General features: G+C 42.4%; 1 long non-coding RNA gene across 17 annotated transcripts in view; it reads right to left on the bottom strand.

Annotated features, from left to right (window-relative positions):
* LOC144691537 (uncharacterized) overlaps positions 1-15249 on the bottom strand; it is a 69347-nt gene that overhangs the window by 36295 nt on the left and 17803 nt on the right. For 11 of the 17 annotated variants that reach the window (XR_013579152.1, XR_013579158.1, XR_013579154.1 and 8 more), the window contains one exon: positions 9051-9132. The exons of 5 other annotated variants lie outside the window; for them this stretch is intronic. This is a non-coding gene — a long non-coding RNA (uncharacterized LOC144691537). Of the gene's footprint in view, positions 1-9050; positions 9133-10683; positions 10707-15249 lie in introns of those variants that run through there. One more of the 17 variants, XR_013579168.1, reaches the window with a different exon arrangement.

Below are 15249 nucleotides of genomic sequence, written 5' to 3'. Positions count from 1 at the left end.
ATGGAAAATAAGGTTCAACCAATTATTTACATTCCCAGTGACAGAATGCCTCAACATCAACTTGTATCAAGGCAGAGAAACTGAAAATATATTAACAAATAAACCAGGTGGGAGGTGAATTTAAAAGGCAGGCAATCTTGAGAGATGAACAGCTGTTGGTAGGAGGCAAGACACCAGCTTTTGAAATACAAGGTTGTGTAATTTCTAAGCAAATGTTTTTTGAAATTCAACATTATCGGGATTTGATGGGCCATTCTGGGATTTTGTACCCCTCATACATTCAAGACAATTTCAGTTTGTGGCTCTTCCTGAGCTTGTTAGAGAAACTAAGTTTGTTGATAAGGTAATAGCAACCTAAATTACAATCAAATTATAATTATGTAGTTGTATAAAGTTTTAGAATTTAAAACAATAGATTTACTAGTTAGAAAGCAAGTGGTGGGCTGTGTCTTTAAAAGGTGTCAGAGGAAAAGCAGCTGAAATACTATAATCTCCACCCACTGTCGCTTACCACACCAGCCCACGCAATGCAGCACACCCAGCATCCTGCAGGACACAATCCCGGTACTTGGCTATGGAAACTCAGGATATATGACAACAGCAGCCCCTGAGAAGCCCCTGGCTAGCTTTCCACCCAACTATTCACTGACCCCTGCCCATTTGGTCATACTTCCCCTTTATATCCTGTGAGTGGGCTGGCAGTGCTTCTCAATGCTTCCCACATCACCACCAGAATGCAGCAACCACCCTTATCCTGGAAATTACATGTCTGATCTTTTAAACATTCCATTCTACTTCAACACCGACAAGAGCTTCCTGCTAATACACTCCCTTTTATGACAGGCCTTTCACTCCCAGCCACCAATTTCAGCTGTTAAATAACTCAGAATAGGCCAATGTGATCAGAACTTTAACTCTTGAGATTCCAACCACACATGGAAGGCTTGAAAATCTCTACGTTGTGAAACATAACAGTTAATTTATTTACAATAACACAAATAGCTTGAAGGGTTTTTTTATGAAGTAAAAGCAGCAATACAGTTCCGCTCTGTTTCCAGATAGGTAGGGCAACATTTAGTCTATCCTAAACATAATCTTGTGACTCTTGCTGAAAAATGTACGAGTGTGTGCGTGTGCAAGTGTAAGCGCCTGTGAGTGAATGTGTGAGAGACTGCTGGGATCAGGCTTATTTGCTCAGCTTTCTAATGTGTCACCATCAAATAAACATCCAGGAACAAAAACAAAAATAGCTGGAAAAACTCAGCAGGTCTGACAGTATCTGTGGAGAGGAAGACAGAGTTAACGTTTCGAGTCCGAATGACTCTTCATCAGAAGACTGGTCCTTTGGCTAACTTTTTGATACCAGTATATTCCTTGCTTTTGAATGGGTTGGTTTGGAGCCTTTGCTTACCAGGGTTTCTTCTTATTCATTTATGGAAAGTGGGAGTCATTGGCAAGGTCAGCATTTATTGCTTATCCCAAATAGTAAGCCACCTTTTTGAACCGCTGCAGTCCGTGTGGATTAGGGACACTCACCATGCTGTTAGGGAGGGTGTTTCAGGATTCTGACACAGTGACGATGAAGGCACAGCAGTATAATTCCAAGTCAGGATGGTGTGCGACTTGGAGGGGAACCTGCAGGTCCCATACATCTGCTAGTCTTGTCCTTCTAGGGGTAGAGGTCGTGGGTTTGGAAGATGCTGTCAAAGGAGGCATGGCAGGTTGCTGCAGTGCATCTCGTAAACACTGTGCACCAGTCGTGGAGGGATGTTTAAGGTGGTGGATGGGGAGCCAATCAAGTGGACTGCTTTGTTCTGGATGCTGTCCAGGCTTCTTGAGTGTTATTGGAGCTGCACTCATTCAAACAAGTGCACTCCATTACGCTCCTGACTTGTGCCTTTGTGGAGTCAGATGATCAGTTACTTGCCATAGTATTTCCAGTGTCTGGCCTGTTCTTCAGGCCACAGTATTTATATGGCTGGCTCAGTTTATTTTAATGGTCAATGGTAACCCCCAGGATGTTGATGGTGGGGTATTCAAGCGATGGTAATGCTGTTGAATGTCAAGGAGGGTAGTTAGTTTCTCTCTCATTGGAGAGAGTCAGATTCTCTCTTGTTGGAGATGGTCAATGCTTGGCACTTGTGCAGGGTAAATATCACTTGCCACTCATCAGCCCAAGCCTGAACACTGTCCAGGTCTTGCTGCATATAGACACAGACTGCTTCATTATCTGAAGAATTGCAGAATGGTACTGAACACTGCATAATCAACAGCAAACATCCTCACTTCTAACCTTATGATGGGGAGCAGGTCATTGATGAAGCAGCTGAGAATAGTTGGGCCTAGGAAATTTCTGAGGGATACCTGCAGCTATGTCCTGGGGCTGAGATGACTGACCTCCAACAACCATAGCCATTTTCGTTTGGGTTAGGTATGACACCAGCTAGTGGAGAGTTTACATTTTGATTAACAGTTTTAAGAGGCGATAAAAGGATTAGCTGTCTTTAATGTGGTTACTGAATAGAAGTTTGTTTGTTTTTATAACAGAATGATCACTGGAGGGGATTTAAAATCTTTGTATGGATTTCATGAATGAGAGTTTGTTTCTACACCAAGTGTGTATGAGTGAAAGCTCTATTAGATAGTTAGAAGTTTATTTTTTTAACATTTCCACATGGCTCCTGATGTCTGCCCATAGTGGATACTGGGTGAGTGGCTATAGAGGTGGCATGGAGAGTGGGTGGGGGTTGAGGGATAGAGGGTCAAATAGCTTTTAAAACAATTGGGACAAAGTCCCAGAGAACTGTGGCAAGCCTTCTAACCAGCCTGCCTTGGCACTTGCCCACTCTCGTGGCCGTTTCTGATCTGCTTCTGGAGTTGGCGTGCCAGACTTGATCCCACACTTGAGCACGTTTAACTGAGGTGGGTCTGCCGAGTCAAGAAATTTTGCCGACTTGAGCTACTTGCCTCGATAACAAAAATCCAGTTCTAGGTCAAATAGAGCAAACGCTGCTTTGATTTAAGGACAGTAACTTTCACCTTACCTCTGCAATTCAACTCTTTTGTCCACATTTGGACCAAGGCAGTAATGACACCTGGAGCCAAGTGATCCTGTTAGAACTCAAACCGATCATTCATGAGCAGGCTGTTGGTGAGTATGTGCCTCTGTACAGCTTCAGTGTAACGTCTGGGAACTACAACACAACCAATTTGGCAGTATTCACCGAGTTCTCATTTTCCAGGTCTCACACGATGTTTTATCAGGTGAATCATCCAGGAATCTACTTCCCTTGGTCATACTCTAAAAAAAATTACCTTTTTCAAAGATGTTTTAATATTAAGAGGAGCAAATAGCTAGTCTGTTTGATATCAAATGTTTGCATAAGAACATAAGAAATAGGAGGAGTAGGCCATTTGGCCCCTCAAGCCTGCCTCCCCATTCAATAAGATCATGGCTGATCTGCCCCATGCCTCAACTCCCCTTGCGTGCCAGCTCCTCATAGCCCTTAACTCCCCGCTATTTCAAAAATCTATCCACCTCCTCTGTAAATACTTTCAGTGATCTAGCCTCCACAACTCCCTGGGGTAGAGAATTCCAGACAGACATTCACTACCCTCAGAGAAGAAATTCCTTCGCAACTAAGTTTTAAATGAGTGTCCCCTTATTCTGTAACTATGTCCCCTAGCTCGAGATTCCCCCACTAGTGGAAATATCTTAACATCTACCCTGTCAAGCCCCCTCAGAATCTTGTATGTTTCAATAAGATCACCCCTCATTCTTCTAAACTCTAATGAATAAAGGCCTAACCTGTTTAGCTGTTCTTGATAAGTCAACCCCTTCATCCCAGGAATCAGCCTAGTGAATCTCTTCTGAAATGCCTCCAATGCCAGTATATCCTTTCTTAAATATGGGGACCAAAACTGTACACAGTACTCCAGGTGGACCTCACCAACACCCTGTACAGTTGTAACAAGACTTCCCTATTTTTAAACTCCAACCCCCTAGCAATAATTTCATTTGCCTTCTTAAATACTTGCTGCACCTGCATGCTAACTTTGTGTTTCATGTACAAGAACACTCAGATCCCTCTGTGCTGCACATTTTCAGAGTCTCTCTCCATTTAAGTAATAGTCTACTTTTTGATTCTTCCTACCAAAGTGCATGACCTCGCACTTTCCTACATTAAACTCCATCTGCCAAGTTTTTGCCCACTCAATTCAACCTATTTATACCCACTTTCAGGCTCCTTATGTCCTCATCACAACATGTCCTCCCACCTATTTTTATATCATCAGCAAATTTGGATACATTACACTCTGCCCCCTCCTCCAAGTCATTAATATCGATAGTAACTATCTAGCTTGAGGACTAGATCCTTGTGGCACTCCACTAGTTACGTCTTTCCAACCTGAAAAAGACCCATTAATCCTGAATCTCTGTCTTGTGTGTGTGTTAACCAATCCTCAATCGATGCTAATACATTACCCCCAATACTGTGAGCTCCTATCTTGTGCAATAACCTTTTTATGTGGCACCTTATTGAATATCTTCTGGAAATCCAAATACACTACATCTACCGGTTCCCCTTTATCAGCTCTGCTTGTTATATCCCCAAAGAACTCTAGCAAATTTGTCAAACATGACTTCCCTTTCACAAAACCATGTTGACTCTGTTTGATTGCTTTTTGGTTAAGCTTTTCTAAAATGTCCTGCTATTTCTTCCTTAATAATGGACTCTAGCATTTTTCCAATGACAGATGTTAGGCTGACTGGCCTATAGTTTCCTGCTTTTTGTCTCCCTCCCTTCTTGAACAGGAGCGTCACATTAGCAGTTTTCCAATCCGCTGGGACCCTCCCGGAATCCATATTGGTTTGCCAACATGTTTAGCCAACTCAGCAAAAAAGATAGTTGATGGCAGTAAAGCTTAAAATATCTAGAGGAGCTGATTGGGAGGTTAGTATTCCAATATTTTCAAGTCAATTGCAGCACTCCTGAGCTGCACACCAATGCCACTCCTTAGTTTTCATGTCAGTAAGTCCTGTAGTAAAATTTTCACTGTTTTACTGCATGAAGTGCAGTGAAATTGAATTAATTATAGATCCAGTTTACTTCTTTTAAGGAATAGATTTGAAGCCTCTCTCATTCCTAATCTATCTCCCTGATATAAAGGCTAGAAATAACCATTAGCGATGCTATTGTGCTTCAAACCCAATTCCCTTCTCTGCTATTTTAGCGAATGCTAACCTATTCAAAATAAGGATAGCACTTCTATTAAAAGTGCAGGGAAGAGAGTTTCATGAACCTGCAAGACATGATCAGCAGCCATTGTAACCCTGCAGTGGATCAATTAGAGCACCATGTCATTAATGCCAATGGGATACTGCTCTCCATCTATGAAAGAGGGTTCATTTGGATTCAAGCTCAATTGAGCGCTCCAGCAGCAGATTACATATGTGTTTGTTCCAAGTTTCATTCCATCCAAAATGTCTCATTCTGAGAACCACATTTAGCTCTCTTGTTCAACTGCACTCTTTGAAAACCAACATCTGGTTGCCCAAATGCTCATATATCCAAATAACATCACCATCTGTGTGAGCACTTGAGATTACATCAGTGAAGGATAGTTTAAAAAAATAATTCTAGTTTCGATAAGCGAGTAAAGAGCCTGGCTGCTTATTAGGTTTGGTGTGCAGAAGTCAGGCTCTGCCTCTATGGCAATAACAATACTGTACACTGGAATTGAAAGTAAAAGTGCAGGCTGATTGCAGAGTGCTGCATGGTCTGAAAGGGCTCAATAGAAATTTGATTTCGAGAACAAGCAGTGCTGTAAGAACATCAAATGATTGGGTTTCATGGTCAGTGCCCTCCTCGTACTTTAGGGGCATCCCAAATTCTTGTGTCGACTTTTTTTTTAACGATTTAATTTTACAGATGAACACACATAATAAAAAAGGTCATGACATCCAATCTTAATTTAATCCCAGTCACTTTCAGTTACGTTGCTGCTTCACACATGAAACACAATTTTGGATAACCACAGATAAAATAGAACAAAGTAACTATTTAAAAAACAGTCTGTCAAAAGGAGCTAATTTAAATACATGCTTAATATAATAATGCAAATGGATAAATGATAGAATAAATTAATCCTTATCATATAGGTTATGACATGTGGAGAAATACCATCAGGTTAGCCATGTGCTCTCATGTGTATGCTTTAGTCTGCTTCCAAAAGTTACTAAATACATTCCACAAAAATTTCTAGCAAGTTAACCATTACACCAGGTGGAAGAATTAAATGACTGGAATTCCTAAATCCAGAAATACAAGGTAAAGAATAACCAAAGGGGGTTGGGCAAAGGCAATCTCATGTGGTGTCGTTGGTCAGCAACTTGCCGAGCTCCAAATGCAGTGGTGATATCCTGATTAGCATTCAGAATCTGCTCCATCGGCTATTCAGTGGCAAGGCTGGGGTTCTCTCGAGAGCTCAGAAAAGACCAACACTTCCTAATATGCAAAATGAGCATGCCAGTGCTACAGAGTGCCCAATGATCAGGATACCACAGCCAGGGTGTGTGCCCCATGGAGTAGCCCAGTGTAACGTAAGGGTTACGTCACAAGCCAAGAGCTTCCACAGGGTCCCAAATTCCAGCTTGTTACAGTCCCAGCAGTCTAGAAATCAGCCACTGAGTATCTAATAACCATCCTGTTAAGCAGCTGAATACCTAGCTAGCATCCTGGTTCTTCCTTTGCTACTTAGTATAAGCAACCTGGTACTCTATGTGCTACCTAGCAACCATTTCTGATTCTACCCTGGATGCCCAGCAACCAGCTGGATTTTTTTTGTTCACAGTCAGACAAATCTGCATTAATTTTTACAAATTTGCACTATATTGCTGCTGCACAGTAATGAAGTATCACATTGTATTTACCAAATGAGGACAAATGATTTGAAAAGACAGAATTATCCTGGGCTCTTTGAAAAAACAATGTGCCATTATAGCTTAAAAAGAATAGTAGCTTGAGATTACATCCGATTAACTTGACTTGCGCCCATTTTGGGCACATTAAAAGCAGCCCGATACCTAATTTAGGTGGGCACCCTGGATAATTAAAAGTCATCGAGCCAACATGGCTTCGGTTGCATTCCCAGTCCAGATCAGGTCCAACAAATTGCACCACAAAATTCAGAAACCTTGCACAGAATTTATTGTTTCAAAAGCGTTATTGCAGGGTGGCTATAAATTGAATTTTGACCCAGTAAATTTCCATTCTAACATGCAGGATAGGCATTTAAATAATTCATATAACTCTACATTGAGGAATTTAATTCCAACACCTCGAACAGCAACTGAACAGTTTATTGCCTAAAAGCCAAAACGACTGCAAATCTGAATTCATCCATCAAGTTCTGCATAATTTTTTTCAAAAATGACAAATTACCACCTGCCACAAGCATTATGTGGGGGAGTGGGGGGAGGGAGGGGGAGGATAATATATTCAGGTTTAGTCACTATCTGCTAGCAGAATTTGGAAGCCGTTCGTTCTTTTGGTGCTAAAGAAGTGGGAAGCCAGAAAGATGCCAGTCATTTGTAAGCATCCCAATGGTTCTGTGAGTAAATGTCTCACGTCTAAACTGTACAGAGCAGAAAAGTTCCAGATTTAATTAAGAACTGCTGATTTCGGTGATTTAATTTAAAGTCATGGTGGAAATACTACAGTGGATTTCAAGTTGGCTGGGTGGTGGTGGTGGTAGTAGTAGGGGAGGGGGGAGGATGGTTTTAGAAATCAAGAAGGTTCTTGCCCTTGATCACTATTCTGTGAGTTCTGCTTCAGGATTGCTTTGCGCATATTCTAGGGGAGGACAAGATTGGGTGTGCCTATAATGCTGCTTCTGTTATATAGCAGAATAACATCCATTGTCTTAAGCTACACTTAATGAATGGCCATTTTGGGCAAGGCATTTGAGGGCTGCTGCACCTATGAAACAAAGCTCAGTAAAGGTCAGCACTTTCAGGAGAGGAAGGGAGAAAAATGAGGAGGAGGAGGAGGGAGGCGGGCAGTGGGAGCAGGCAGGAAAACAGAATATGCTTTCTTAGTGCGTCATTAGTAGAGGGCTGGGTGCAGGTCCTCTGATTGGCTTCTTAGCTGAGGAATGAGACCTAGCATCTTGTCGAGGGGTGGGAGAGGTAAGAAAAGAACAGAACATAATTGGATCTCTGAACCATACCAATCAGAAAGGCAACAGATTTGATCTGTTTTGCATCGAGGTGGCTGTTCACAGCCAGTCCAATTTTAGAGAAAATACAATTGGCCTCAATGCTTCTGGTTAGAGAAGTAAAAATAGTTAAGGCTCCTACTCCCAATTGCTATGGAGCAACTCCTGCTGCGAATAACAGGTGAGGAATTGTGCTCAACTATGTCTTTCATTGCTGACTAGTGTGCAGGGATTGACTGAAGTTATACATGAATGATTACCATCAGGGCAAGGAATTGGAAGGCAACCACCATCTATGGAGCCATGCGAAAAAGAAAGAAAAGCAGGGAAGAAAACTAGAAAGAAAAGGAAACATCATACAGCCATTGAACAATAAGTTCTTTACTGAGCACAAGTTGAGCAACAGATCAGTTTTACAATTTCTGATGGAGACAATCATTGCTCAGACACATAGAGGAACTTTCAACATGTGTCTTGTTACCAACTGGTTACTGGTGAGTTTGGCTGTCAACCAGAAGTTTGAGTCAGCTACTGGTTCAGTCTGGTGATCCTGCAGGACTTACTTTGAGCTCCCTGTACATGTACTAGCCACATGCAGAATTGTTCCCATTAAATTTCAGCTGCACTAACATGGTGGGATGCCTTAGAGACAAGGAGGTGTTTACTAGTTACCCCGCTGCCGGCCTGAACAATATGCCCGGATTTCCACATCTCTTCCTTAATTTACACTGTACTTCATGTTGCACTTCTCATACTCCTCTAGGGGGCACTAATATGAAGCCCCATACATTTAGTGACTTTATTAAAGTAGAGCCTGCACTTACATTCACAGTTCACTGTATTCTCCTGAAGTCCAGAGTTCAAGTCTATGTTGCCATACTGACTTTGAAGTACACCGCAAGGGAATATTACCTGGACAATGGGTCCAAAAAAAATGAAAGGAATTGGTACAGATTGACAGATCCTATAAATTGCTTTTTAACTGCTTTGTTAGTGCCACAGGAGGTGCAGGAAATCAATTGTTTTTATTTGTGTTGCTATATGCTTGTTGTCCTCTATTTTCTAGACACAATTTTAGTTTAACTATTTGGTGACAACCCATTTTGAAGCCCATGTGTAGAAACTAGGAAAACAAAATGAAATTTATGCCTCCCCAAAAACAATTGGTTCACATTGTTTTAAAGACTGGAAACACCTTCTTTTAGGAAATTTTAGTTGAGCTCCTAAGAACAAACGAAATAGGAGCAGGAGTAGGCCATACGCCCCTCAAGCTTGCTATGCTATTCAATAAGATCATGCCTGATATTCAAATTGACATCATCTTTTCACACTATCCCACTATCCCTTTATTCCCCGAGATTGCTCAAATCCATTGACCAGCTTGAATATTTTCAACAATTGAGTACCCACAGCTGTCTGGGGCAGAGAATTTCAAAGGTTCTCAATTCTTTTGGAATGAAGAGATTTCTCCTCATTGCAAACCTAAATGGCCACCCCCTTATCCCGAGACAATGCCTCTTAGTTGTAAACTCTCCTGAAGATGACCTGTGCTGAGGAGCATTGTCCTACTATACACAGTGAAATTGAGAGTTGATAACAACCTGCAGGATTGCAGATATTACAAAGGGTTGACACTCCACTGCATCGCCGAGGAAGTACTGCAATATTAGAGGTTCCATCTTTCAAATAAGACAATGAGTCAAGATCCCATTTGTCCTCTCAGACGAACATAAAGATTGCATGGCACTATTTGAAGAGCAGTGGAGATCCCCTTGGTGCCCCTGGGCAATATGTTTTCTCACTAAGTAAAATAGGTTATCTACTTGTTATCAAATTATTATTTTGTGGTACCTTGGTGAGCACAAATAGACTGCTGGCAATACAACATTACAAGTACATAATTAGCTGTAAATCACTTCAGATGTCGCAAAGTCACGAAAGGCGTTATATAAATGTGAGCCTCTTTTTCTAAAATGATTTTGAAAGAGATTACAGATACAATCCAAACCATAAATCCTTCAACAGCTCCCGGGGCAGTGCCACTATTTTAAACCAACTCCAAAGCTTTATTGCTGATACAGGTTAAAGCTGGACAAATTCTATAGCACAGCAATTAGATCCAACACCTCCACACAAGTGTCATTTCACAAAAATTACATCCCCAGTTAATTCTCACTAAAATAACAAGTCTCAAGCTTATACTCTGCATGAGTGCTCAATCCAGCCACAATAGAGATCATTAGTTTGCAGCCACAGAATCTATGAAGAAACAGAATACTTCACACTGACAGTCTGAGGCATATTAAATGATGAGCAAACTTATTCATTGAAAAAAAAGGCTCCCTTAAAACTATGCTAAGAAAACATGCAAGAGAGGCATAGATTTGTACAAGTAAACAGCAAACCCCAGGAGTATTACAACTTAAATAAAAAATGAATCATTGCTGATCTCTTCACTCCTACCTGCAGCCTTCAGTGTCTTCACAGTAAGTACTGAATGTGATTAGTCAACATCATATGATCACCTGACTAATGCTTAAAATCAGCTGACCATCCTTGCTGGCTTGCTTCAGCTAAACAGCTTGTTTCCATAGCGCTCTGTCATGTGAGCTGTGACAGCACCAGCTGTCATTTCTAATGAAGAGAAACTGGGCCCCACACTCAAGTCTCTTTTCTTCTTTTTCTGTCTCACTATGGACTAACATACTTCCTGAGGGAAGTCACACTCTAACCCACGCACAAAAGCTCCTCTCACATTTTCAAATTGTTCTTATGAAAGCAAACTTAGCAACATCCATTTGTAATAATTTACCTCAGTGTGTGAGTGAGAGTGTGTGTGTGAGACTCAGAGAGGAAGGAAAGCTCAGCATTCCTGAACACTCAGTCAATTCTGCTAGGCTCCAAGACTATTTCCAGTCACAGAACATAAACTGCATTAGTCAAGAGCTAAAGACCACACACTTTGTACCCCTGCTACACACACCAGGAGCCCTACTGAACGACAGGAAGAAAGGGATTACAAGCACTTCTGGCCTTTTTTTAAAAAAATACAAAAAATCCCAGAAAACTGGGCCTTCCAAAGCTAAATTTAAAACAATTCTCAAAGAAAGCAGAACCTTTAATGCAGAACACATGCAATGGTTGCTAACAAACTATCAGATTTTGGTTCCTTACATTCCTCACACACATCCCTTAAAAACAAATTGCCTTATTCTGAGAGATTGACACATTATTTAAATCAGAGCTTCAGTCTCCCTGGTGGTTTGAACTATAGGAAATAATGGCTCAGAAAAAAGTGAAAGTATTATTGTATGATTCAAATTCTCCAAAACCACATATTCTTTCAATTCTAACCTGTTAGTCTCGTGGTTCTCTTTTCAATCCAGTGATGGAATGTCTTACAATAGCATCCATTACATTCATTTCCACTAAATAAATCCACAATGAAACTAATAAGAAACAAAGTTAGAACTTTTTAGTACAATCTGTGCGATCTAACCAGTTGTTCATCTAATCAGCACTTTCTGTGCTTTTATCTGCCGGTCAGAGGCTCTCACACACAAATATTTCTCCACTGTTCTGTAGGAAATGCCTCTGCATCAGACTCTTCCGTTAAAAAGAAGCACGTGTTGCTCCCCATTCACATCGGTATCACACTACGCCCTCCAGCATAATCCCTGAAATCCCCACTGTCCACAGGGACTGTCCCTTGTACAGTTTGCCGTATAGACTGAAGTGATACCAGAAACCAAACAGTGTGCTACTTTGCACTGGAATTTCTGCTAGGAAAGTCCACATTGTAAATGTGAAAGCCTGATATTATTATGCACCAGAATGACCTAATCTCGGTTTCATTCTGCCTGTTTTGAAACTTCTTTTTGATCACATCTTTCATTTTCTCACTAATACAGTCCCATGTTTGCTGATAAAAGACAGTTTTTGATTTGGGGAATCCCGTATGAATTGAATAGCAACAAGTGCTTTTTGCATTAACACAAGTGATCTGCAGAGCAATCCAGCGGTAGCCCTCTACTATTCTCGATTCTTCCTTAATGTTTTCCCATTCCTTGCTAATGGAGAATTGTATCAAAAATTTTTGACAAGAAGAGAAAAAAAAGTTTTAAAAAAATAAACACAGAAAGGGCTAAAATGCAAAGTCACTAAGCATTTAACATTTTGAGTGGAATCTTTCACTAGAACGAATCTGAAACATTAACCCAATCGTTCCCAAAGCATGGGCCATGACCCCAGTGGGGTTGCAGAGATGGTCACACGCTCCCCCTCCTCTGGGGCAGCACTGACGACTGTGGAAAGGAGACTACCCAATCTAGAGGCTCCGCCGGGACAGCAATGGAGCCACTGGATTGGTGCCGCCAAACAGCAAGGGGCAGACGGTGAAACCAAAGCGCTCTTTAGCCTTAGAAAACTCTTTTAACAGCAAGTGCCAAGTGGGCCCGACTTAGTGCAGGCAGAGCAGGCAGAGGCAGGCAAGTGTAACTCAGTGACTGATGTGTCCGGGAAACACCGGGAGGTCATGTGGTTGAGCCGGGGAAGTGAATGGTGGCTTCAAGCCTAGCTGCAATTCTGTTCCTGTCTGCCTGTTGTACAGACTCCTTATCCTGGGTTAGCGATTCCAAATCACAGGCACCACCAACTAGACCAAAAGTGGGGAGAGGGGTTGTTTACAATATGTGTGTGTATGGGAGAGAGGAGCCGGTTACTGTGTTGTGGGAGAGAGGAGCCGGTTACTGTGTGTGTGGGAGAGAGGAGCCGGTTACTGTGTGTGTATGGGAGAGAGGAGCCGGTTACTGTGTGTGTGTGGGAGAGAGGAGCCGGTTACTGTGTGTGTGTGGGAGAGAGGAGCCGGTTACTGTGTGTGTATGGGAGAGAGGAGCCGGTTACTGTGTGTGTATGGGAGAGAGGAGCCGGTTACTGTGTGTGTATGGGAGAGAGGAGCCGGTTACTGTGTGTGTATGGGAGAGAGGAGCCGGTTACTGTGTGTGTATGGGAGAGAGGAGCCGGTTACTGTGTGTGTATGGGAGAGAGGAGCCGGTTACTGTGTGTGTATGGGAGAGAGGAGCCGGTTACTGTGTGTGTATGGGAGAGAGGAGCCGGTTACTGTGTGTGTATGGGAGAGAGGAGCCGGTTACTGTGTGTGTGGGAGAGAGGAGCCGGTTACTGTGTGTGTGGGAGAGAGGAGCTGGTTACTGTGTGTGTATGGGAGAGAGGAGCCGGTTACTGTGTGTGTGGGAGAGAGGAGCCGGTTACTGTGTGTGTGGGAGAGAGGAGCCGGTTACTGTCTGTGTGGGAGAGAGGAGCCGGTTACTGTGTGTATGGGAGAGAGGAGCCGGTTACTGTGTGTGTGTGTGGAGCGTTGGGAGAGGAGTTGGTTACTGTGTGTGTGTGGAGGGTGGGGAGAGGAGTTGGTTACTGTGTGTGTGTGGAGTGTGAGGAGAGGAGTTGGTTACTGTGTGTGTGTGGAGCATGAGGAGAGGAGTTGGTTACTGTGTGTGTGTGTGGAGCGTGAGGAGAGGAGTTGGTTACTGTGTGTGTGTGGAGGGTGGGGAGAGGAGTTGGTTACTGTGTGTGTGTGGAGGGTGGGGAGAGGAGTTGGTTACTGTGTGTGTGTGGAGCGTGGGGAGAGGAGTTGGTTACTGTGTGTGTGTGGAGGGTGGGGAGAGGAGTTGGTTACTGTGTGTGTGTGTGTGGAGCGTGAGGAGAGGAGTTGGTTACTGTGTGTATATGGGGGGAGGAGTTGGTTACTGTGTGTGTGTGGAGGTGGGGAGAGGAGTTGGTTACTGTGTGTGTGTGTGTGTGTGTGGTGGGGGGTGGGGAGACGAGCTGGTTTATGTGTGTGTGTGTATGTGAGAAGAGGGACTGATTACTGTGTGTTGGGAGGAGAAGTGATAATAAGTGTGTGTGCATGTGGGGAGATGGGCTAATTACTATATATATGTGGGGGACAGCGGCTGGTTTTTGTGTGTGAGTGTGTGTGTGTGTGTGTGTGTGTACGTGTGTACGCACGTGTCTGTGTGTGTACATGCGTGTGTGGGGAGAGGGGCTGATTACTGTTTGGGGAGGAGAGGGGCTTCACTGAGTCCTTCACTGAGGAAAATGGAGAGATTGGCTGAAACCTACATGAATACATAAAATAATAACATTTTTATGAGGACTTTAAAAACATTTTCATATTTATTCAATGCATTATATGTTGATCTATAACATGTGAATTTTAATAATTATATACTCAATGTTAGTATGCTGCTTTATTACTGAATTGATTTTGCTGGTGTCTGGTGTCACGTTAATTTTCAAGTGTTAAAATGGAGTCACATCGGAAAATAAACTAACCCCTTCAGTATTGTCTATTTTTACGTGTATATCCCATACCTTTGTGTGAAGAGGCCCATTTCAAATGTACTTTCTGCACAACTCCTAAAATTCCTGTTAGACAGTGCGGGGAGGGCGGGGCGACACTTTTCTAAGTTAAAACCCTTTTGATGCCTTTTCCAATATTTTTGAGACCTAAAGTGTATTCATCCTACCCAAAGCAGCATGGGTAAAGCCCTATGCAATTTTTCTGGGACACCAATCACATTGTCTCCGAAACTAAATTTGATGGAATCTTACATTTTTTTCTGGCAGACTATGTCTGCGCACTTACCTGCAGCAATTGCTAAATAACAATCAACATCACGAACAATAATCCAGGGACGTTGATGGAAATTATATCACTCTCTACTACCCTAACTAAGATTTGATAATGCAATGTTAATTGGCGCTGAATCGTTAGTCCATACGGTACTTCATCTGCTGCTGAAAATCTCATCCAAGCCTTTTTCACTTCTAGACTCAACTATTCCAATGATCTCTCAACAAGCCTTCCACTTAGTACCCTCCATAAACTTGAGTTCATCCAAATCTCTGTTGCACATATCCCAACTTGTACCAAGTCCCATTCACCCATTACCACTCTGCTCACTGACCTACAATAGCTTCTGTTAAGGCAATGCCTCAATTTTAAAATTC

This window comes from Cetorhinus maximus, chromosome 16 (genome assembly GCF_964194155.1).
Source record: "Cetorhinus maximus chromosome 16, sCetMax3.hap1.1, whole genome shotgun sequence".
Classification (NCBI taxonomy): Eukaryota; Metazoa; Chordata; class Chondrichthyes; order Lamniformes; family Cetorhinidae; genus Cetorhinus; species Cetorhinus maximus.
Note: the sequence above shows the minus strand (reverse complement) of the source record. Positions and strands in the feature narration are given on the sequence as shown.